The sequence below is a fragment of the Triticum urartu genome, chromosome 2 (assembly GCF_003073215.2).
Source record: "Triticum urartu cultivar G1812 chromosome 2, Tu2.1, whole genome shotgun sequence".
NCBI classification, from domain to species: domain Eukaryota; kingdom Viridiplantae; phylum Streptophyta; class Magnoliopsida; order Poales; family Poaceae; genus Triticum; species Triticum urartu.
Window position 1 is genome coordinate 376,708,710 of NC_053023.1, and position 24,420 is coordinate 376,733,129.

Consider the following 24,420-nt stretch of genomic DNA (forward strand, 5'->3'; position numbering starts at 1 on the left):
CTAGTGGCTTCTCTCGAGAGCATAAGTATTCTATGGTGGGTGAACAAATTACTGTTGAGCAATTGACATAATTGAGCATAGTTATGAGAATATCTAGGTATGATCATGTATATAGGCATCACGTCCGAGACAAGTAGACCGACTCATGCCTGCATCTACTACTATTACTCCACTCATCGACCGCTATCCAGCATGCATCTAGAGTATTAAGTTAAAAACAGAGTAACGCCTTAAGCAAGATGACATGATGTAGAGGGATAGACTCATGCAATATGAAGAAAACCCCATCTTGTTATCCTCGATGGCAACAATACAACACATGCCTTGCTGCCCCTACTGTCACTGGGAAAGGACACCGCAAGATTGAACCCAAAGCTAAGCACTTCTCCCATTGCAAGAAAGATCAATCTAGTAGGCCAAACCAAACTGATAATTCGAAGAGACTTACAAAGATAACCAATCATACATAAAAGAATTCAGAGAAGATTCAAATATTATTCATAGATAGACTTGATCATAAACCCACAATTCATCTATCTCAACAAACACACTGCAAAAAGAAGATTACATCAAATAGTTCTCCACAAGAGAGGGGGAGAACATTGTATTGAGATACAAAAAGAGAGAAGAAGCCATCTAGCTAATAACTATGGACCCGTAGGTCTGAGGTAAATTACTCACACTTCATCGGAAGGGCTATGGTGTTGATGTAGAAGCCCTCCGTGATCGATGCCCCCTCCGGTGGAGCTCCGGAACAGGCCCCAAGATGGGATCTCGTGGATACAGAAAGTTGCGGTGGTGGAATTAGGGTTTTGGCTCCGTATCTGATCGTTTGGGGGTACGTGGATATATATAGGAGGAAGAAGTACGTCGGTGGAGCAACAGGGGGCCCACGAGGGTGGAGGGCGCGCCTGGTGGGGGTGGGCGCGCCCCCCTACCTCGTGGCCTGTTGTTTCCTTTCTTGACGTAGGGTCCAAGTCTCCCGAGTCTTGTTTGTTGAGAAAAGCACGTTCTCGAAGGTTTCATTCCATTTGGACTTCGTTTGATATTCCTTTTCTTCGAAACCCTAAAACAGGCAAAAAAACAACAATTCTGGGCTGGGCCTCCGGCTAATAGGTTAGTACCAAAAATAATATAAAAGTGGATAATAAAGCCCAATAATGTCCAAAACAGTAGATAATATAGCATGGAGCAATCAAAAATTATAGATACATTGGAGACGTATCAGTGAACAAGGCACTCATGCTTGAGGACAAGTGACATGCTTTGGATGATACTCGTAAGCGCAAGATGATCAGCAAGGGTATCTCCAGCAACCAGAAGCCTCGCCCGTGGCAGCCAGCCCCGGTCAAGCCAACCTATCAGCATCCAAGAGCCCCTGCACCTCGCACCAACTATCAGCCTCAGCAGTATGCCAACCCCAGGCCAGCTTTCAACAACCCCAATAACAATGCCGGAAAGAGCAGCAACCCCAATCAAGTCACTTGCTTCGGATGTGGTCAGGCAGGACACTACTCCAAGTATTGCCCCAACAAGAAGCCCGACACCCCGCGCCCCAATACGCAGAACGAAGGCCAAGGCCGTGGGATGCCACCAAGGAACAAGCTCCCCGCAACCCACCCAACAATGGCAACGGTCGTGTGAATCATGTCACTACAGAAGAAGCCCAGGAAGACTTGGACGTCGTGCTAGGTACGTTCCTTGTCAACTCAGCACCTGCAACTATCTTGTTTGATTCTGGAGCTACGCATTCATTTGTCACCCAAAAGTTTGCATTAAAAAGTGGCATGACCCCTACACCCCTGAATAACCCTATGGTGGTACAAACCCCCGGAGCAGAGATGAGAGTCAAGATAGGATGTAAAGGAGTCGAGATTGTCATTAACGGGTAGACTTCCTAGCAGACCTTATCATCTTAAGATCGTAAGGCTTGGATGTGATCTTAGGAATGGATTGGCTCATCAAGCACCAAGGCTTTTTAGATTGTGCCAACCGAACTGTCACTGTGACCAATGACCAAGGAGCCGAAGTTAAATTTGTCTCCAACCCCTCCTCTACTCAAGCCACCCAAGTCAATTGTCTGACTGAAGTTGGATTGGAGCAACTGCCGGTAGTGTGCGAATACCCCGATGTCTTTCCTGATGAGCTACCGGGAATGTCTCCTGACCGAGACATTGAGTTCATCATCGAGCTCATACTCGGAGCAGGACCCATCTATAAGAAGCCTTATAGAATGGGATCGGAAGAGTTAGCAGAATTGAAGAAGCAACTAGAAGAGCAGTTGAGGAAGGGATTTATCCGCCCTAGTGCCTCCCCTTGGGGATCACCTGTTCTGTTTATGGCAAAGAAGGACGGTACCATCCGCTTGTGTATTGACTATCGCTCCCTCAATGAAGTTACAATCAAGAACAAGTATCCACTTCCCAAGATTGAAGATCTGTTTGATCAACTCAATGGGGCCAAGGTGTTCTCCAAGATCGACCTCAGATCTGGGTACTACTAGTTGAAAATCAGACCCCAAGATATTCCGAAGACGGCATTTGTAACCAGATATGGCATGTATGAGTGCACGGTCATGTCCTTTGGATTGACCAATGCCCCAGCTTACTTCATGTATCTCATGAATAAGGTCTTCATGAAGTATTTGGACAAGTTTGTCGTTGTCTTCATTGATGACATTCTTGTCTTCTCGAAGACGGAAGAAGAGTACAAGCAACACTTGAGGATGGTCCTAGTCAAGCTTCGAGAGCACCAACTGTATGCCAAGTTCAGCAAGTGCGAATTTTGGCTGCGTGAAGTTGGATTTTGGGTCATGTTTTGACCGAAGAAGGATTGTCGGTCGATCCCACTAAGATTGAAGCCATGACTGAATGGCAATCCCCAAGCAATATGAAGGAAGTCAGAAGCTTCCTCGGACTCGCAGGATATTACTGCAAGTTCGTTGAAGGATTCTCAAGCATTTCCCGACCCATGATCCAGCTCTTGAAGAAGGACAAGAAGTTTGAATGGACGCCGAAGTGCGAAGAAAGCTTCCAGGAGCTGAAGAAGAGACTGACCACCGCCCCAGTTCTAGCCACACCAGATATACACAAGGAATTTGTGATATATTGTGATGCGTCAAGAACCGGACTGGGAGGTGTCCTGATGCAAGAGGGCAGAGTCGTAGCTTACCTTTCAAGGCAACTACGGCCTCATGAAGAGAACTATGCTACTCATGAACTTGAGTTGGCAGCTATAGTTCATGCCCTGAAAACATGGCGACATTACCTCCTAGGGAAGCGGTGTGAGATATACACGGATCACAAAAGTCTGAAGTATATTTTCACTCAGAAGGAATTGAACATGAGACAAAGAAGGTGGCTAGAGTTGATCAAGGATTATGACCTCAGTGTTCAATACCACCCTGGGAAGGCTAACGTGGTAGCAGATGCATTAAGCAGGAAGGCTTGTTCCTTGAACGCTATGATTAAGGAAAGGCTACCCGCGTTGTATGAAGAACTTGAAAGCTTCGGGATGGAACTGGTTGCACCAGGATTCTTGGCCAACCTCAAAGTTAGGCCCACCTTGAAGGATGATGTTAAGGAATCTCAGAAGGGACACGAGAGTATTGAATGCATCAAGAGGAAGATCAAGGCAGGCAAGGCCCCAGGATTCTCAGAGGATGAGCAAGGAATTGTGTGGTTTGGGAATCGCATTTGCGTACCCAATAAGATTGAGCTCAAGAATTTGATCTTGCAAGAAGCTCATGACACCCCATATTCCATCCACCCTGGAGGAACCAAGATGTATCAAGACCTAAAGGAAAGATTCTCGTGGCATGGCATGAAGAGAGAGATAGCCACTTTCGTCGCTAAGTGTGACATATGCCCAAGGGTCAAAGCTAAACATCAGCGACCTGCTAGATTGTTACAGCCTCTCAAGGTGCCTGAATGGAAATGGGATAAAGTCGGAATGGACTTCATCACTGGATTACCTAGGTCAAATAAGGGACATGACTCCATCTGGCTCATAGTCGACCATTTGACCAAAGTAGCCCATTTCGTTCCTGTCAAAACGACTTACAAGGGAAACCAGCTAGCCAGCCTCTACATCAACATAATCGTAAGCCTTCATGGTGTTCCCAAGGAGATTGTGTCAGATCGAGGAACCCAGTTTACCTCAAGGTTCTGGAAGAAGTTCCAAGAGGCCATGGGGACCAAGTTTTCCTTCAGCACTACTTTCCACCCACAGACCGGAGGTCAGACGGAACGAGTGAATCAGATACTCAAAGACATGCTCCGAGCCTGTGTCTTAGCATATGGAGCTAGATGGGAAGATTGCCTCCCTTTCGCCGAGTTCTCCTACAACAATAGTTATCAGTCAAGCCTCTGGATGGAACCATTTGAGGTGTTGTACGGACGCAAGTGTCGCACACCCCTCAATTGGTCAAATACGGGAGAAGGACTAGTCTTTGGGCCCGATATCCTCCGTGAAGCAGAAGAGCAAGTCCGGCTTGTCAGAGAGCGTTTGAAGACTGCCAAGTCAAGACAGAAGAGCTATGCTGACTCACGTCATAGAGACATGAACTTCTGAGTTGGAGACCATGTCTATCTCCGGGTCACACCTCTCAAGGGAACCCAGTGCTTCCATGTCAAAGGAAAGCTCGCACCAAGATACATCGGCCCCTTCAAGATCACTGAATGGAAAGGAGAAGTGGCTTATCAGTTGGAACTGCCACCTGAACTATCCGATGTGCAAAACGTATTCCACGTGTCACAACTCCGAAAGTGTCTCCAAGTTCCAGACAAGCCTGATCTTTACAAGGACGTCGATCACCAAGCCATTGACCTTCATCCTGATTTGACTTACCGTGAGAGGCCCATCTGCATTGTGGATGAGGCTGAGCGACGCACTCGAAGCCGCACCATCAAGTACTTCAAGGTCCAGTGGAGCAACCCCACTGAAGCAGAAGCAACCTGTGAACGTGAAGACTACCTTAGATTCGAGTTTCCGTATCTCTTTAAAGCCTAGTTTAGGAATCTCGGGGACGAGATTCTTGTAAGGGGGGTAGGTCTGTCACACCCTGCATTTTGTAACATGTCATTTGCATTAATAAAACATGAAAATTTGGACCAACAAAAACTTTTGCATTATTTGGCTTTTATTTGGAGTTGGTTTTCTCTCTGTGATTTTCAAGTGCTATTTAAAGTCAACTACACCACTTTATATACTTCATCTCACTGCCCCAAACTTCTGCCCATGATCATGCCATGTGTATAGTGCAATATAGTATTTTCTTACAAAAATAAATTGGCCAAAAAGTACTTTCAAAATTTAGTTTTCCAAAAACCCTTGAATTGAGGCTTGCACTACAAGTACTTGATTTAGGGTATGAAAAACATTTCAAAGAGTATATTTGAAACCTAATAGATATAGGATTCCCATTAACCACAAAAATATAATTTTAAAAGTTATTTTCCTATTTTATTTAAAAGCTTTTTCTTACGGCCAAAAATGGTCTTTAATAGGGAAAAATTATTTTATTGTTTCAAAAATATTTGACAAAAATCAGGGAAACTCTGTGGACATATATTTTCCATATATAAGAGTTTCAACACATGTTCATGTTCAAAATATTGGAAAAAACCTCCCAAAACCATTTCTGCCCATTTCAAGGATTTGAAATATTTCTAGAGGAAATATTTTCATAAAAAAATACAAGAAAATTCTAGCAAGTCACATATACATAATATGATGACATTTCAGAGTTTCAGCTCAATCCAAACTGTTTTGGTTCACAAAAGTGCCCCAAAACCATCTTTGTCCAGATTCAAATTTGAACAACTTTGTACTACCAACTTTCCCTCCTTCACCCCATCTTTTGTGAGCATGTTCACATGACCAAATATAGCCACCACACTAAGTGGTGCATCAAGGGGAAGTGATTTGCTCAACTAGATCTGCAGAAGTTCATTTCTGCTAATTTCTAGGGTTTACAAAAGTTGCATTGGCAACTTTTCCCAAATGAGCTCAAAATTGGTGGAAGGCCCTAATTATATGTGACATTTCACCCTGTGGAGTCTCATGGCAAATGGAAATCATCTACTTGCCCAAACCAGCATCAAACACCTTCTGCCACTTTACCAAAATCCCATGTTTGGCCTCTTCCACTAATCTCCTTGGGCTCAACTTTCTACCACGACCCCTCCTAGTCCCCCTCTAGCACCTATGTGCCTTGCTGCCCGAGGAAGCAATGATGAAGGGGGGAGAGCCCCATTTTTCTTCTCTGGACAGTGGAATCCTCCCTCTCTCTCAGCCTCCTTCTCTCCCCTCAGCTTTCCAGAGCATCCAGGCTCTCCCCAGCTTTTGCCCATGCCCCCTGCAGTTGCCAGACGCAAGTGGACGCGCGAGGACGCGGGAAAACCGTGGATGCCGGCCAAAGTCGCGCTCTGGAGCGCCTGGCACAGCACCCGACCGTTGACGCCGCGTCCCCCGACTGCCTCGAGCCTCCCCCGCGTGCCAGTCGATGCCCCTCGACGTCCGCTCCATGCCAGCAGGCCGCCCACTTGATCCCGCGCCCTCCTCTCTCTCCTGCAGCTCGCGCCAGAACACCGCCCCGCTCGGCCAATGCTCGTGCCGCCCCTGTGGCCCACCCGCAGCTCGTCCTGCTCCTCCTCTCTCTCCCTCGCACCCTAGACCACTCCCACGAACACCCCCGAGCCCTCCATTCCCTCTCTAATGGCCACCTGAGCCGATCCCATGGGCACCCGTAGGCCGCGCCTATGGTGGACCTCGGCCAACCTATATAAGGCGACCCCGAGCCTCTCTCTCACTCCCTGTCGCTCCCCCACAATCCTAATCAACCTCCCGCACCACCCATTTGCCTCCAGAGCCGCCTGAGCTCGAGATCGAGCTCGAGCTCCGCCGCCTCGGCTCGTCGGCGTTCGTGTAGTACAGGCCTCCTCCACCCCCGTTTTCTCTCAATATGGAACCGCACGGCATCACTGACCCTTTCCCCTCTCTTCCCCACTCTTTTTGCAGCCGGTAACGACCGGAACCACCGACGCCCGAAGCACCACCGCCGCGTGACCTCATTGCCGGTGAACCAGGCTGCCCCGGCGACCACCTCCACCACCACCCGAACAGCGACATCCCCCTGAGTCCAACGGTGCTACCCGCTCGGCCTGTCGTGCCCTGTAGCATCGCCAGTGAGCTCGCCGACCTCTCTGCCGCGAGGTGAGAGATGACAGGTGGAGCCCACCTGTCATTCTCACCTCTCCCTCGCCCCCCTCTCTCTCACTGACGCCCGGGCCCCGCCCGTCAGGTTTGAAAATCTGGCGCTCGCGCTGGCTCGCCTTGGCCTTTTCCCCTCTGGGCCTGCTGCGCTACGGCTGTTCTGGACTAGTTGCACAGTGCTCCTTTTCCTTTTTCTTTTCTATTAGACTTGTAAAAATTCCACAAGATTAAATATTCATCCAAATGCAATAATTCCAACTCCCATATTTTTCTAAAAATCCACCCTATTTAATGGTATAACTTTCATTCATGTCAACCAACTTTTATGTACTGTTCATATTCAAATTCCAATTTGAATATATTTAAGCCCCTCTGAAAATCCATTTCTCCTATTCTGCCACTCCAAATCCGAAACTAGGAATTTTCCCCTTCTTAGTTTTCACCCTAGTATTTAACAAAAATAAGTTGACATTTTTCTGAGCACTTTGGTTTTCTATTTTATTATTGCCTTATTTTTCTCATTATTATTTTGTGACGATAGATTGCGTTGCTGACGAAGGAGTTAGACCAGAAGACTTTGAAGACCTAGAAGACTTTGCTGAGCTAGGCAAGCAGCCCTTTGACCATGTCTAAGAAACCCTTTTTATGCATGTCATATGGCACTTTCATTGCTTGCATCGAAGTCATGATAAAATGGTGACCACTTGAGGTGGTTTGCCTCTGTTGCTTTTCTCGTTGACACTTGCTGCATGACCCTACGTTTCTATGAGGGTTATGCGAGTGGGTGTAGTTAGGATGCTAAGTAGCTACTACGCAAATGGGTTGGGTATATGCATGGTGATGGAAGCAAGATTGTTTTCAAAAACTTTTCCAAAACCCCATTGGGTGCCACTTATGCCCGAGGGAGATAATGAGTTGGGTAACCACTTGATGACGAAGTGGTGTACCGAGGCAAGTGTGTGTGTTGTTTTCAAAGCGGATTGGTTTAAGTTGCGACCGTTATTCCAACCTTACATGCGCAACCACTCTACCCTTATATGGGGAAGGACATTATTGATTACCTAGGCCGATACTAGCTTGGAGCCTGCATTACTAGTGACGGGAGAGTTGTTGTTGCGCTCTCTCAGGACAGGGTCGTGCCAGGTAGGGCGGCCATGACTGTTTTCACAAGGCACCGGACACACCGTTGGTACCCCGTGCTTGGATGTGAGATGATTATGGAGCGTGGCTCCACGAAAGTGTTATGTGATAATGTTGGGCACGGGGGTTACTACCAATCGAGTGGACTCTATGTTAGTGTCGTCTAGGGAAAGATAGTGATCGGGTGCTTACCCCGAGTACTTGAGGTACCGCGGGTCATGGAAGACACGAAAGTTCCCCGGATCTTGTGGGTAAAATGTGCAACCTCTGCAGAGTGTAAAACTATTCGAATAGCCATGTCCACGGTCAAGGACAGTTGGGTAACCGCTCTTGGGCTACGTCCACATGTTTACAAACCAGTGTGTGTGTTTGGATAAGTGGGAAGAACTACTTGGGTCAAGTCCAAGGACTTGACATGGATGAGTTGGGTTGGAGCCCACTCCCTTTATGTTGATATCTGTAACCAGTCCCTATGGTTACTTGAATTCATACGAGGCATGATTTACCAGTTATTGAACATGTCATAACACAACAAAATTAGCTTTCTGCAAAAATTTACCTATGTCATGCATTGTTGTATCTTGAGCCAAAACATGGGTTGCTTGCGTGTACATTCAAAGTACTGATTGGCTTGCCACTGGTTATTTAATTCGCCAGGCATGGAAGAATAGGAGTTCGAAGAAGAGTTCTTTGGAGACGAACATGCGAACTAGGACGTTTCCCAGTCAGAATGCATGTAGGGTTAAGGCAGATGGCACGGGTTCTACTTGTCGATGAAGATTTCCGCTGCTTAAGTTTATTTCGTACTCAGCCCTTATGGCTTTATCTATGTAATACTTGACCATAATGGTCATGATTTGTGTAAGACGGTATGTATGGATGTAAGACTCTTGTTATTCAGCTTCCGTGTGTTCAGTGAGCATTGATCTCTGGGATCACTGTACACGTGCATTCGGTGATCACGACTTACGAGTCAGGAGGGGAAGCGGGCAAGGATGATGCTGCTTATTGCGCGACAACACTGCACAAGAGTAGATGTGCATCTGCTGACCGAAGTGACACTGAGACTGCAGCTATTCGTGATGATGCTATATCTGATCTATCTGGAATGAAAGACAGACTGAATGGTGTGCTTACACATTATGAAGGTACATTAAAATGTGCAACAACCTGGGTTTGCCCACCCTTCTTGGAAGATGGCCTCTTCTTGGACAATGTGCCATTGAAGCTGGGCTGTGTGAAGTGCTCTGTGACTGAAGTAAATCCTGGATTCAATGAATTTTCCTTGAAGAATGTCCTAGGAGACTTCAATGAGAAAAGGACCTTGGGAGAAACACTATTACATCACATCCAGTGGCCACGAAAGGAAATAGAGTTCATCGATGAGATTCCTGAAGGCCCGCCAAGAGCAACCACTATCGCCCCCTCAAATGGTGACGCTCTCCTTGCCACAATAGCTCTCGCGGGCTGATGCATCAACCTGTGATCAGCCGACCGGACTTTGTGGCGTACAGGCCATGTCATCCTCCACCCCAAGCAGCCAGTGGCAAGGCCTACAATTGCTGATGACGCATGACCATTTTAGATGCCGGTCGCTGAAGCAGCGAGGGGAGACCCGGCTGCAGCACATGCTCAGCAGACCAACCTGGTGGAACAGACTGCTAAGCAGTCTGATGCTTCGGACCTCCTGCTAAGCAGTCTGTAGGTCTAGAATCGACGGCTCATCAGTCCGTCGGTCCGCAGGCGCGTGATTAGCATACCAATGCGTCAGCACTACCTGCTCAGCAAACCAACGCGTTCGCACGGCCTCCTCAGCATACCGACAAGTTGGCACCACCTGCGCGGAAACCCGACATAGCTTCAATGCATGGTCAGCAGTCCGATGCCTTTGCTCCTATAGCCCAGTAGTTCGTCATAGTAGCACCGCCAGCTCAGTGGTCCAGCATAGATAAACCGTCTGCTAAGCAGTCCGTCCAAGCTTCATTGTCTGCTCGGCAGTCTACCATGCAGGCAACTAGATGCCCTGCCAGAAATGCTTCAAGTACCAATAAGGAAGTGGCCAAAAAGGCTACACCCATGACCACGAGGAAGCGCAGTGAGAGAGTGAAGAGGAAAGAGAATGATTGCCTCTTACTTGCAGATTGTTCGAATCAGGGAGTAATATTATTTCTGACGCCATGGGTGATGAAGAAGTATGTTTGTTGTTTGCTAAAAGTAAAGCAAGCGTACTTGAACCACACAATTACGTCCATGGCCAACCATTTCGTGTTGGCGAATACTATGATGAGTGTAGCTCCAGTTGCCGCAAGTTACATGAATATTGCATGGATCAAATGTCAGAAGGTCATCACCATTTTCTAGTCCACTACAACAGAGATCATTTCTGACAGGATGCTGGTTCCATCATTGTGAGTTTCGAGGACTTACATCTCTTCTTCAACTTCAACATGCTCGATGCCACTTGAGGGAGTCCTGGATTAGGGGGTCTCCGGACAGCCGGACTATATCTCCGGACTGTTAGACTATGAAGATACAAGACTGAAGACTTCGTCTCGTGTCCGGATGGGACTCTATTTGGTGTGGAAGGCAAGCTAGGCAATACGGATATGTACATCTCCTCCTTTGTAACCGACCTTGTGTAACCCTAGCCCTCTCCGGTGTCTATATAAACCCGGAGGGTTTTAGTCCGTAGGACAACACACAATCATACCATAGGCTAGCTTCTAGGGTTTAGCCTCTCTGATTTTGTGGTGATCTACTCTTGTACTAACCATATCATCAATATTAATCAAGCAGGACGTAGGGTTTTACCTCCATCAAGAGAGCCCAAACCTGGGTAAAACTTCGTGTCCCCTGCCTCCTGTTACCATCCGCCTAGACGCACAGTTCGGGACCCCCTACCCGAGATCCGCCGGTTTTGACACCGACATTGGTGCTTTCATTGAGAGTTCCTCTGTGTTGTCGCCATTAGGCTTGATGGCTCCTATGATCATCGATGGCGATGTAGTCCAAGGTGAGACTTTTTTCCTCGGACAGATTTTTGTATTCGGTGGCTTTGCACTGCGGGCTAATTCGCTTGGCCATCTGGAGCAGATTGAAAGCTACGCCCATGGACATCAGGTCAGGTTTGGAAGCTTAAACTACATGGCCGATGTCCGCAGAGACTTGATCTTCGACGGATTCGAGCCTCTGCCTTGTGCGTCATGCGGTCATGATGAGTACGATTTGGCTCTACCATCAGATAGTGTTCAGGAGATCGCACCGCAGCCGCTCTGACCCTCAATTCGGAGCCAGTTGCGCCGTCCATGGACGGGTGGATGGACCCCGCCATAGAGGCCTTACCCTCATCGGCAATCGAGCCGAACATCGACCTTACTCTGCACGAGAGCCGTGTTGACAAACTGCCGGATCTCTCTCCGGCCACGGACTCCGAACCGCCGGCGCCCGTTCCTAGCGAATCCGATTGGGCTCCGATCATGGAGTTTTCCTCCGCGGATATTTTTCAACACTCGGCCTTTGGCGACATACTGAACTTGTTAATGTCTATCTCCTTGTCAGGAGGATCCTGGCCGAACTATGTCCGGTAGGATTGGGATGCGGACGACGAAGAAATTCGCGGCCCGCCCACCACCCACTTAGTAGCCACTGTCGATGACTTAACTGACATGCTCGACTTTGACTCTGAAGACATCGACGGTATGGACGACGATGCGGGAGACGAACATGAACCACTGCCCACAGGGCGGTGGACAGCCACCTCATCATACGATATATACATGGTGGACACACCCAAAGAAGGCAATGGCGACGAGACAGCGGAGGATGACCCCTCCAAGCAACCCAAGCACCGACATCAGCGGCACCGCTCTAAGTCCCGCCAAAGCAAAAGTGGTGATACCGGCACAGGAGATAATAACACTCCAGATAGTGCCGAAGACAACAACAATACCCTCCAGCAAGATTTAGAGCAGGAGGATGGAGGAGCCAGCCCTCCTGAGAAAGCGGCAGATGAAGAGGCGGAGGATGATAATTACATACCCCCCTCTGAAGACGAGGCAAGCCTTGGCGATGACGAATTCGTCGTGCCAGAGGATCCCGTTGAACAGGAGCGCTTCAAGCGCCGGCTTATAGCCACGGCAAATAGCCTTAAGAAAAAGCAGCAGCAGCTTCAAGCTGATCAAGATATGCTAACTGACAGATGGACCGAAGTCCTGGCGGCCGAGGAATATAAACTCGAACGCCCCCCAAGAGTTACCCAAAATGCAGGTTGCTACCCTGACTGGTGGAAGAAGCGTACGACGCGGCTGATCGGCCACCTCGTGGCCGTGATAGAGAGGCATTCCAACCAAAAACTCAGCCTGCACCCCGGCGCCATTCAAATAAAAAGGCATGGGGAAACACGCCAGACCTGCGAGACGTATTGGAGGACAAAGAAAAACATGCAAGATCGATCTACGGATCACGAGGGTGCGCCACTATGCGAGAGGATAAACGTCACACCGGATATAGTAAGAGTCAATCCGGCCGGGCCGAACACAACGGGCAAGACCCATTCGAGCCGTGTCGCGATATAGCCCAATACAGAGGCGTCGCACACCCCCTATGCTTCACAGACGAAGTAATGGATCATCTAATCCCAGAGGGTTTCAAACCCGTAAATATTGAATCATACGACGGCACAACAGATCCTGTGGTATGGATCGAGGATTTCTTACTCCACATCCACATGGCCCGCGGCGATGACTTACACGCCATCAAATACCTCCCACTAAAGCTCAAACGACCAGCGCGGCATTGGCTTAACAACTTGCCAGTAGAGTCCATTAGCTGTTGGGAAGATCTGGAAGCCGCATTCCTCGAAAACTTTCAGGGCACTTATGTGCGACCACCAGACGCCGATGACTTGAGCCACATAATTCAGCAGCTAGAAGAATCGGCCAGGCAATTCTGGACACGGTTCCTAACAAAGAAAAATCAAATCGTCGACTGTCTGGATGCAGAGGCCCTAGAATCTTTCAAACACTAATCCGCGACGAGTGGCTAGCCCAGCACCTTGGTCAGGAAAAGCCGAAATCTATGGCAGCCCTCACGACACTCATGACCCGCTTTTGCGCGGGAGAAGACAGCTGGCTGGCTCGCTATAACAATATGTCAAAGAACCATGGTACTTCGGATACCAAGGACGGAAATAGCAGGTCACGTCACAACAAACATAAGCACCGCATCAACAACGATAATACTGAAGAGACGACAGTCAATGCCGGATTCAAAGGCTCTAAACCTGGTCAGCGGAAAAAGGCATTCAAAAGAAGCACTCGGGGCCCATCCAGTTTGGACCGTATACTCGATCGCTCATGTCAAATACACGGCACCCCCGACAAGCCAGCCAACCACACCAACAGGGATTGTTGGGTGTTCAAGCAGGCCGGCAAGTTAATTGCTGAAGACAAAGATAAGGGGCCACATAGCGTTGACGAGGAAGAGCCCCGACAGACGAACACCGGAGGACAGAAGAGGTTCCCCCCACAAGTGCGGACGGTGAACATGATATACGCAACCCACATCCCCAAGAGGGAGCGGAAGCGTGCGCTTAGGGACATATATGCGTTGGAGCCAGTCACCCCAAAGTTCAACCCATGGTCCTCCTGTCCGATCACCTTCGACCGCAGGGACCACCCCACTAGTATCCATCATGGCGGATTCGCCGCACTGGTCCTAGACCCAATCATTGACGGATTTCACCTCACTCGAGTCCTTATGGATGGCAGTAGCAGCCTGAACCTGCTTTATCAGGACACAGTGCGCAAAATGGGTATAGACCCCTCAAAGATCAAACCCATAAAAACGACCTTTAAAGGCATCATTCCAGGTGTAGAGGCCCATTGCACAGGCTCAATTACACTGGAAGTGGTCTTCGGATCCCCGGATAACTTCCGAAGTGAAGAATTAATCTTTGATATAGTCCCGTTCCGCAGTGGTTATCATGCACTGCTCGGGCGAACCGCATTTGCGAGATTCAATGCGGTACCGCATTATGCATACCTCAAGCTCAAGATGCCAGGACCTCATGGGGTTATTACAGTTAATGGAAACACAGAGCGCTCTCTTCGAACGGAGGAGCACACTGCGGCCCTCGCAGCAGAAGCGCAAAGCAGCCTCTCAAGGCAATCCACCAGTTCGGCGTTTCAAGACCCGGACACCTTCAAGCACGCTCGGAGTAATCGGGAACTAGACCGCCTGGCACGATCTGAGCTCGCATAGCCATGCAACCCCCACCCCAGTCCCAGCCAAACGGCAAAATCCGTGCCACGCGTACATAATTACGCATTAAAAATACCATGGGCACAGGTGGGGAGGGGGGCACAACTACGGCACGCCCCAAGACGCGGCTCAAACCGCACTAGGGGCTTCCCGCTTCGTTATTTTTCTCTTTTCAGGACTTTAATCTCTAGAAACCCTGTCCGACAGCATGATTGCCGAACACATGATGCAGCAACCAAGGAGGCAGAAAGCTACGTCACACCACGGAATTCCCAGGTGGATTACGATAACGAGTGAAATATTTGCTTTAATACTATTCCTCAGCTTGCCCTTGGAAGGGACATAGTCCTACTTTTTGCTTATCGCACTATCTGCATCATTCTGCTTTAACGCACCCTTTTGAATAAACAATGCATAACATTACGACTATTATTGCATTCTTGTTATATATATGTGTTCATTAATAACGCCTTGCAACCGTACACTCTGGTACGACCAATACACCAGGGGCTTAAGTACCCCACAATATGGTGTGAGAAGTCCGAATACTTTCACAAGTGCGGCACCCCGAACTTATAGCATTATATGCATCAACTCCGAATCATGTCTTTGGTCAAATGTTGGGTTTGCCCGGCTCCTATGTTTTGGTACCTTACGTTCCGCTCTATCGGCTAAGGTAGCGCTAGGAGAACTACTACGATTGTGCCCCGGTTCTGCTGGGCTAAGCACCTCTGTAGAGAAAGCTAAAACTGACTGTCATGATAAGGCGAGAGACTGGTCGCTGTTCAACGAGGTTTCGAGTCCCTAAAGACTTATGCCGCTTAGAGCGAGGAACCGGTCCTGTCCAGCTTAAAGGCGTGTATCGCGCCACGAATTCGGCCTTCCAAATACCAGGGGCTTTGCCGAAATTTAAAATTATAGAATTCTATGGCTAAGTGAGAGTGATAAAGCATTATTAGTCTGGTTGCCTTGTTCGCCGTGCTGAGCACCTCCCTCGAAGGACCCAAAAATGGGAACAAGAGTGCTCAGGTTTATCCCGAACACCACAGCACTCGCGGCATGGGGGCAGAAGCTGAGGACTAGCCATCTCTCAGATTGGATAAACAGCCAAACAAAAGGTAATATTTTAAATTCAAACAAGCGTTGCATAGTGCATATGAAACAAGTTTTCATCATACGGGATCACACGATCAAGTTTACTCAAATATTACATCCTTTGAACATTCGTCCGCTACAAGACGAGCACCCTTCAGGACACCCTCATAATAAATTTCGGGGGTGCGATGCTCCTTGCCCTGCGGCGGTCCTTCCTTAATCAGCTTCACGGCGTCTAGCTTGGCCCATTGCACCTTCACGCGGACGAAAGCCCGACGTGCACCTTCGATGCAGACAGACCGCTTGACGACTTCCAGCTGTGGGCAGGCGTCCACAAGCCGCCTCACCAGGCCGAAGTAGCTGTTCGGAAGGGCGTCGCCAGGCCACAGCCGGACTATAAAGCCCTTCATGGCCTGTTCGGCCGCTTTGTGTAGCTCGACCAGCTGCTTCAGCTGGTCGCTCATAGGCACCGGGTGTTCGGTCCTAGTATACTGAGACCAGAACAGCTTCTCCGTTGAGCTTCCCTCCTCGGCCTGGTAAAACTGTGCGGCATCCGACACGCTGTGGGGCAAATCTGCGAATGCTCCTGGAGACCTCCGGATTCGGGTAAGTAATAGGTAATTTACTTTCACATGCTTGCTTTGCATATAGAATGCCTTACCCGCCGCAATTTTCTTCATCGCGTCAATCTCCTGGAGGGCCTTTTGGGCTTCGGCCTTGGCACTTTTTGCGCTCTCGACGGCCGCGGTAAGCTCAGACTCTCGCGTCTTCGAGTCAAGCTCCAACGCCTCGTGCTTCGTCACGAGAGCCTGGAGCTCTTGCTGCACCCCGCCCACCCGAGCCTCGTGCCTTTCCCGCTCGGTGCGCTCCTTGGCCGCTTTATCTTCGGCCTCGGACATCGCTTGCCTTAGGGTCGCCACTTCAGTCGTGGCCCCTGGCAAATTCATGATGATCCTGTCATCTTGTAATCGCATTCTTTTTATACATATCCATAAACTAGGTATTACTTACCTTTGTTCTCCTTGAGCTGCCTCTTGGCAAGGCCGAGCTCGTCCTTGGACCCTTTAAGGTCCTGCTTCAGTGCAGCGACCTCGCAGTCAGTGCGGCAGATGCCAGCAGCGAAGCCTGCATATGCATATTGACATACTTATATTAGACTCCTGCGATATTGTTTGATCCTCTGTTCGGCTTTTCTTTGTGAACACCGAACAGAGCATCAGGGGCTACTGTCTATGCGGTAATATTTTTCCTATATTTTAAACACTTACCTCAAAGCCTGTTAGAAGGCTGGCACAGGCTTCAGTCAATCCGCTCTTGGCGGACTGAACCTTCTGGACCACCGCACTCATAATAGTACGGTGCTCCTCGTCGAGGGAAGCGCTGCGAAGCGCTCCCAGCAGATTGTCCGGCGCCTCTAGATGGACAGAGGTCACCGGCACAGGCGTCTCGCCCCTCTTGGAAGGAGGCCGCCTGCCCGAGTCCAGAACCACTGGAGGTTCCGGTGCGGTGTTTGGATGAGGGCCGAACTCGGAGCCCTCAGGGGCCTTGTCCCCTCCGCCCTCGGAGTCTGGAAGGTCGCCTTGAGGCACCTCTGGGACTATCTCCCCTCGACCCGGTGCCTCTTGAGACAATGCCACAGTGTCGTCCGCAGGGCAAGGGGAGGTGGTGGTCGGAAGTGGATCGCTATCCATATCCGACGAGCCCAGGGAGCCGTCTGACGATACATCGATACGGGCTCGTGGCGGCCTGCATAATCATATTCGGCGTTAGGGAAAGCAGTGCGACAAAGGAATGGTATGAGTTACTCTGGTATCCGAATACTTACGACCTCCCCAGGGGCTTGGCCTTGGGCAACCACTCGTCTTCGCCTTCGGCGGCGGCGGTGGAACAGTCCGGAAGGAGAGTCCTTCCCTTCTTGGGCTCTTCGGCCCCCCCAGTTGGGGCGGCCTTCCTTTTCTTGTCTTCCCCGCCTGGAGGGGGAGCATCTTATTCTTACTCCTCGTCTTCGGTGGGGGGGGGAGTGTGCCGCAGAGTCATCGGACGGTGAGTCCGATGACGCCTGGCGTCGGGAACTCTTTCGGGTTCCCGTGGCCTTCTTGGTCTTCTCCGGCACCGTGTAAGGAGCCGGAGTCAGCATCTTCGCCAGGAGAGCGTCAGCTGGGCCTTCGGGCAAAGGAGCCGGACAGTCGATCCGTCCAGCCGTCTCCTGCCAGTCCTGTCAAAGGTACGGGAGCTTAGATCCCGCATAGAGTCAAACTATGAAAAATAAGTATCCTGTGAGAGGTAAAACAGCTTACTGCGCTGGCTTGGTGCTTCGCGCAGAATCCGCGGTCCTCGATAGTGGGAGGGGGAACCTCGGCGCTCTTGAATAACACCTTCCAGGCATGTTCATGAGTTGTGTCGAAGAGCATGTTCAGAGTTCGGTGCTGGGCCTGGTCGAACTCCCACAAGTTGAAAGCCCGTTGTTGGCACTGGAGGATCCGGCAGATGAGCATGACCTGGACTACGTTGACGACTTTGAGCTTCTTGTTCACCATGTTTTGAATACATGTTTGGAGTCCGTTCAGCTCTCCTGAACTACCCTAGGACAGGCCCTTCTCTTGCCAGGAGGTGAGCCGCGTGGGGAAGCCAGATCGGAACTCGGGGGCCGCTGCCCATTTAGGGTCACGCTGCTCGGTGATGTAGAACCACCTCGATTGCCACCCCTTTATGGTCTCCACGAAGGAGCCCTCGAGCCATGTGACGTTGGGCATCTTGCCCACCATGGCGCCTCCGCACTCCGCCTGGCGGCTGCTCACTAGATTCGTCTTGACATTGAAGGTCTTCAGCCATAAGCCGAAGTGGGGCTTGATGCGGAGGAAGGCCTCGCACACGACGATAAACGCCGAGATGTTGAGGATGAAGTTCGGGGCCAGATCATGGAAATCCAGGCCGTAGTAGAACATGAGCCCCCGGACAAATGGGTGGAGAGGGAATCCCAGTCTGCGGAGGAAATGGGTAAGGAACACTACCCTCTCATGGGGCCTGGGGGTGGGGATGAGCTGCCCCTCTTCTGGGAGCCGGTGCGCGATGTCGTCGGGCAGGTATCCGGCTCTCCTCAGCTTCTTGATGTGTCCCTCCATGATGGGGGAGACCATCCACCTGCCTCCCGCTCCATACATGGTTGGAGAAGGTCGAGGTGGGAAATGCGGACTTGGGCGTTGGAGCTCGAGTGTGCGAAAGTGGATGAGCAAAGGAGGAAGAAGGCGTGGATGAAAAGGTGAATCTTTATCCCTTTATATGGGCGGCCGAAACTATGCGCCCCCACTAGCCTGGTAAAACTCGCTTATCCCCCAAGCGCCGGAATCGATGGTGCGGTTGGGTTACCCACGTCCGTATTGATGAGAATCCCGTGATAAGGGGACACGATCTCTGCTTTGACAAGACGTGTCAAAAAACTGCCTCGCGTTATGTGCGGGGCTAGTTAAAGGAAACGGTTTGAATAATCACCGGGCCATGGCATAAGGTCGTGTTGCCAAAACAAGTCAGCAAATTTGATTTGCGGAAATATTATTCTCTCTGCGGTGGTATGTGGAACTTATTTTGCAGGGTCAGACACTATTCTTGTATTCAAATTCTTCCGTGGTGTATTCGGAGGAGGAACCCGCCTTGCAATGCCGAAGACAATACTGCGCGCCGGACTCATCGTCATTGAAAGCCTGGTTCAGGGGCTACTGAGGGAGTCCTGGATTAGGGGGTCTCCGGACAGCCGGACTATATCTTTCGGCCGGACTGTTGGACTATGAAGATATAAGATTGAAGACTTCGTCTCGTGTCCGGATGGGACTCTACTTGGCGTGGAAGGCAAGCTAGGCAATACGGATATGTATATCTCCTCCTTTTGTAACCAACCTTGTGTAACCCTAGCCCTCTCCAGTGTCTATATAACCCGGAGGGTTTTAGTCCGTAGGACGACACACAATCATACCATAGGCTAGCTTCTAGGGTTTAGCCTCTCTCATCTCGTGGTAGATCTACTCTTGTACTACCCATATCATCAATATTAATCAAGCAGGACGTAGTGTTTTACCTCCATCAAGAGGGCCCGAACTTGGGTAAAACTTCGTGTCCTCTGCCTCCTGTTACCATCCGCCTAGATGCACAGTTCGGGACCCCCTACCCGAGATCCGCCGGTTTTGACACCGACACCACTCTTGTTAGATGCGTGATTTTGTAAGTACTTAACATACTATGATCAACTTCTCCATACAAGGCTGTAAATGATAAACAACTAACTGCATTTTATTCCTCTTAGGGGATTGAACACGCAGAGAAGACAAAGTGAGAGTGTGTATTTCATAGATCTTGCATTAGCAAATGGCACAACATTACATGAAAAGGACCGACGGGACTGGGTCATTAACACAGTCGTCCGTATCTTTGAAAACACGTCCCATGCAGAATCATTTCTCTGGCCATATCATGAACGGTAAGTCAAGTAAACAACCACGCATACACTGATTGTCTTTTAGATTTCGACATCATTCGTAAGTTCATGGCTTTCTTAATATGTAGCAATCACTGGATATTGGTATTCATTGTTCCAAACAAGAACACAGTTACTACATCGATTCTCTCAGAGAGTCAACAAATGCTCAGGATCTGATGCATCCTCACCAATTCTTGGATAGGTATTGAATTCTATGATGTTGAAATTAATTTGCATTCATATCTGGTTCAATAATTGATGTTATCAAAATTCATCATCATTTGCAGTGTGCTCGCATTGTGGGAAACTAAAACAAGGAACCTGATCAAGAGGAAACTACCTCTACAGCACGAGATCGTTTCTCCGGTAACACACCAAAATCCATTATTTTCGGAAAATTTATCCAGCAGTCTGCAAATACCTTTCCTTACGCTAGTCAAATGTTCAAGCTTCTAAATAAACCTCTTTATATTTTGTCCAAAGAAAAAAATAATACATCTAACACCGGTTAGGTTGTTCCTAACAGGACAAATACATGACTAATTTTGTACAAAAAAATTCAGTGTCCTCAGCAAGAAGCAGGGACCAACCTTTGTGGATACTATGTTTACAGACACATGATCTCCATCTGCAAATCTGCTGATAGTTGTGATGATCCTCGCGAATTAGTAACAGTAAGTCTATCTTAATTAATATCTTCTACTCCACTCATATGGCACATTCCGATCTTAAAAATACTACAACTCATCTTAAAACCGAGGACCCCTGAACCGCTCCTGGCTGGTGAATTGCTGATGGTTCAGAGATTTATCATCGACTTCTTCCTGGATCACTTCATCAATCCCACTGGTGATAATGAAGATTTCAGCATGCGTTCTCCTGAAACATTGAGTGAGAGTTAGCCGCTAAACAGATAACACATGGATCCATTGTTTTCCATCTGATGAGGTCTTTGTATTTCGTACACTATGATTAATTATGTAATCCATATATGTGTGGACAAATCAATGGAATTTAGCTACCATATGTTCAATTGCAATTGTTGCGAAATCTGATGAATGTTCTTCCTGTGGACACTATTTGTGCAATTGAATATTGTGGCGAATTTGCTTTTTATGTGCCGATTCAAAATGGGATATTTTTGTTTATTTGTTCAATTGAATATTGTGGCAAATTTGCTTTTTGCGTGCCGATTCAAAATGGGATATTTTTGTTTTAACCTGGCAATTGCTCCGCACACGGTTCAACTAAATGAGTGTGTGTGATCCACATCGGAAGGCATACGTCAATGGTAGGGAAACCGTCGGTGATACACAGCAGATCGCAAATGATTTGCAGCACTACTACATGTGCATAGGTTCTCCTGAACTAGGAGTAAACCGTGCCCAATGCAAAATACAATCCCACTCGTATTTTTTAGGAAACGTGTGGGATCCCAAACGAAAAGCATACGTTACTCTTGCGGCAACTGTCGGTGATACCTAACAAATCACAAACGGTCTGCAGCACTTGTATGTGTGCGAAGGGGCTCCTGAACCGTTTGTGATAGAACATTATCACAGACGGTAATTGTTGGAAAACGTGTGTGATGGAGTCTAGCATGGCAGACGGGTTACGCAGAAAACTCGTGTGCGATAGGGCACAAATCGCACATAGTTCATATGTTAGCCCGTGTGCCTTACATACAGTTTCGCAAACGATTTGTTACGACAGACCATATGGTTTCACTGCGTCATTAGAAACACTTAATCACCGATATCACACGTGCGAAAGAATTTAGTGTGTGCTGCATCGCACACGATTACATTTTGGAAGGCCTCTGGATCACTATTCCATATCCCCGACAGTTTCTGGGTCATGTGGGAAGAACCCCCTATCGCACACACTCACTTGGCGATGATTCCGAAGGCCGTCGCGGAAAGGGGGTTAAAAACCGTTTGTTTAGAACCGACGCGCACCAGTGAATGTTGGGTTGGGCGCAGCAATGTTATCAAAAAATAAACAGGGGCTGGACATTTTGTTATAAATATATTTAAATAACAAGTGATTTATTATTACATTGGTCCTTAAATCTTACCAAGCTTTTGTACACAATCACTAGGATTTTTTTCCTTAATGTAAAAAAATCCAGGATTTAATTGTTAAGAAATTATTTTTATAAGTTAATAACATGTGCCATATTGTTTTCTTATATATGTAAGTATATGTTAAATATATGATGACAATAACAATAAATAATAACATATAAAATAACTTAAATATATATAATATAGTTAGAAGGGAAACATAAGTTGGACGTGGCGTTCCTATTCTTATATAGAAAAATAGAACTTGTCTTAAAAAAATACATAAGTTGGGCCGCCGATGTTTCAGGAAAAATAAAACCTCGGATGGGAGGTCCTTAGGCCGGTCGATACATGACGGCCCTTAAGAAAATACAAACTGTCATGTCGTGGTTGCACATGTTAAAAAAGAAAGCCTAGACGGGCCAGCCCACAACCCAGCTGATACTTGTTGGCCCACTGATAATAAATGATACCTGCCAGCTCCCCGGCTTCGTTGTAAATTTATCTCCTTTAGTAACTACATTGAAGCACCTCAAAAAAATGTAACTATGTTGACAAACCCGTGGGCCCCAACGTCAGTATAGCATTAGGAGGAAGTATTTTTTTTTCAATGAGGCACTTGCTTGCGTACGGCCATAGACCTGGTGGGTCCCGACTATCCGCCTCTCCACATACAGTTCTCTCCAGATTCCTCTCGTTTTTTAACATGTTCACAACGGCAGACAGCGGCGCCGCAGCGAGCGTACAAAGGCGCAGGACGAGATCGAACCACTAGAGGCAGTGCCTTACTTCTACCAAAACTATTGAACTAGCCCAGTGGCCAAGTGACACTACCCGACCGCTGTTCCGCCTGGGTTCGATTCCACCTGATGTAGGGAAAATATCTCCAAATTTTTTGCCTCTGCCATTATTTACATGTGGGTACCCATTGTCATCTACGCACACCACGTCCAACACTTGCCAATACTTCGTCCCTCGTTTTCTCTATTTTTCGCACACTCGATATTGTGTGGGCATTTTGAAAATAGCAAATCTTTTTGACTGTGCATTATATGAAGATGCACTATGCATGAATGTTGATCAGCATGATGTGAAGCTGGAAGTTCCATTTTCGACCATGAATAAAACTTCCAACATGATGTTATCCCTGTTTGAAAAAGGCGTGTTAATATAAATGCTTTGCCTCTGAAACTTGCAGTTTCTTATCTAAAACTGAAACTTGCAGTTTCTTCTCTAAGAATCACATTGTCTGCACTTTTATACTCCTATGAAACTACATTTTATTAAGTGCTAAAAATAGATCTCTAGAATTCATAAAATACTTCATATGCTCAATACTGCAAATTTAAAATTCAAAAGACATTCATATCTGAAAGTACTCTCAAAATACACAACACAAAACACAATTCAAAACCTGCAAATACTGACAACCCTAAGCTCCTCCTGACAATTCACAACCTGCCCGACTATTGGGCTGGGGGCACTACACAAAAAAATAAACTTCCGTGATGATATGTGTTTGTCATAGTAGGTCACGTTTTTTGTCATGCATGTACATCCATGACGATTTTATGACATAATCGAGATAGTCATACATGTGCTATCGTAGAAGTGTTCCATGACATCACCAAAATTATCATCATAGAAGTGTCCACTTCCATGACGATAAATGGCGCGTCATGGAAGTGTTTTCGTCAAGGGTAACTAACACATGGCATCCACCGTAACGGGCCGCCGTTAAGCTATCGGGTTCGGTTTTGGATCCAATAACCCGTTAACAGCCCAGACCAATGGGGATTTTCCATGTGTAAAATTCTCATTGGGCGGAGGAAACACGTGTTGGCTCACCGGTGGGACAGATGTCATCAACTCATTGAACAGGAGGCGCATATGATAGGTCGACACGTGTCACGGCCCAACAGTGGCCCATTCCGGTGAAAAAGGCCGACCCAGTAAAAATTAGTTGGCCGACCCATATAAGGCCTACTTGTGTCATGTCCATTTAATCCCACGGCCTATACAGGATATGCCAATTCGGCCCGTCAACGGCCCGTTAACGATTTGACACCATTGTAGCCCATCGTTAGTCCGAGCCCGCTATATATTTGGGCTCAATATTGGCCCGATGTGGTTTCGTCCTGTTAACAACCCATTCAAGGGATTGGGCAATTTTCA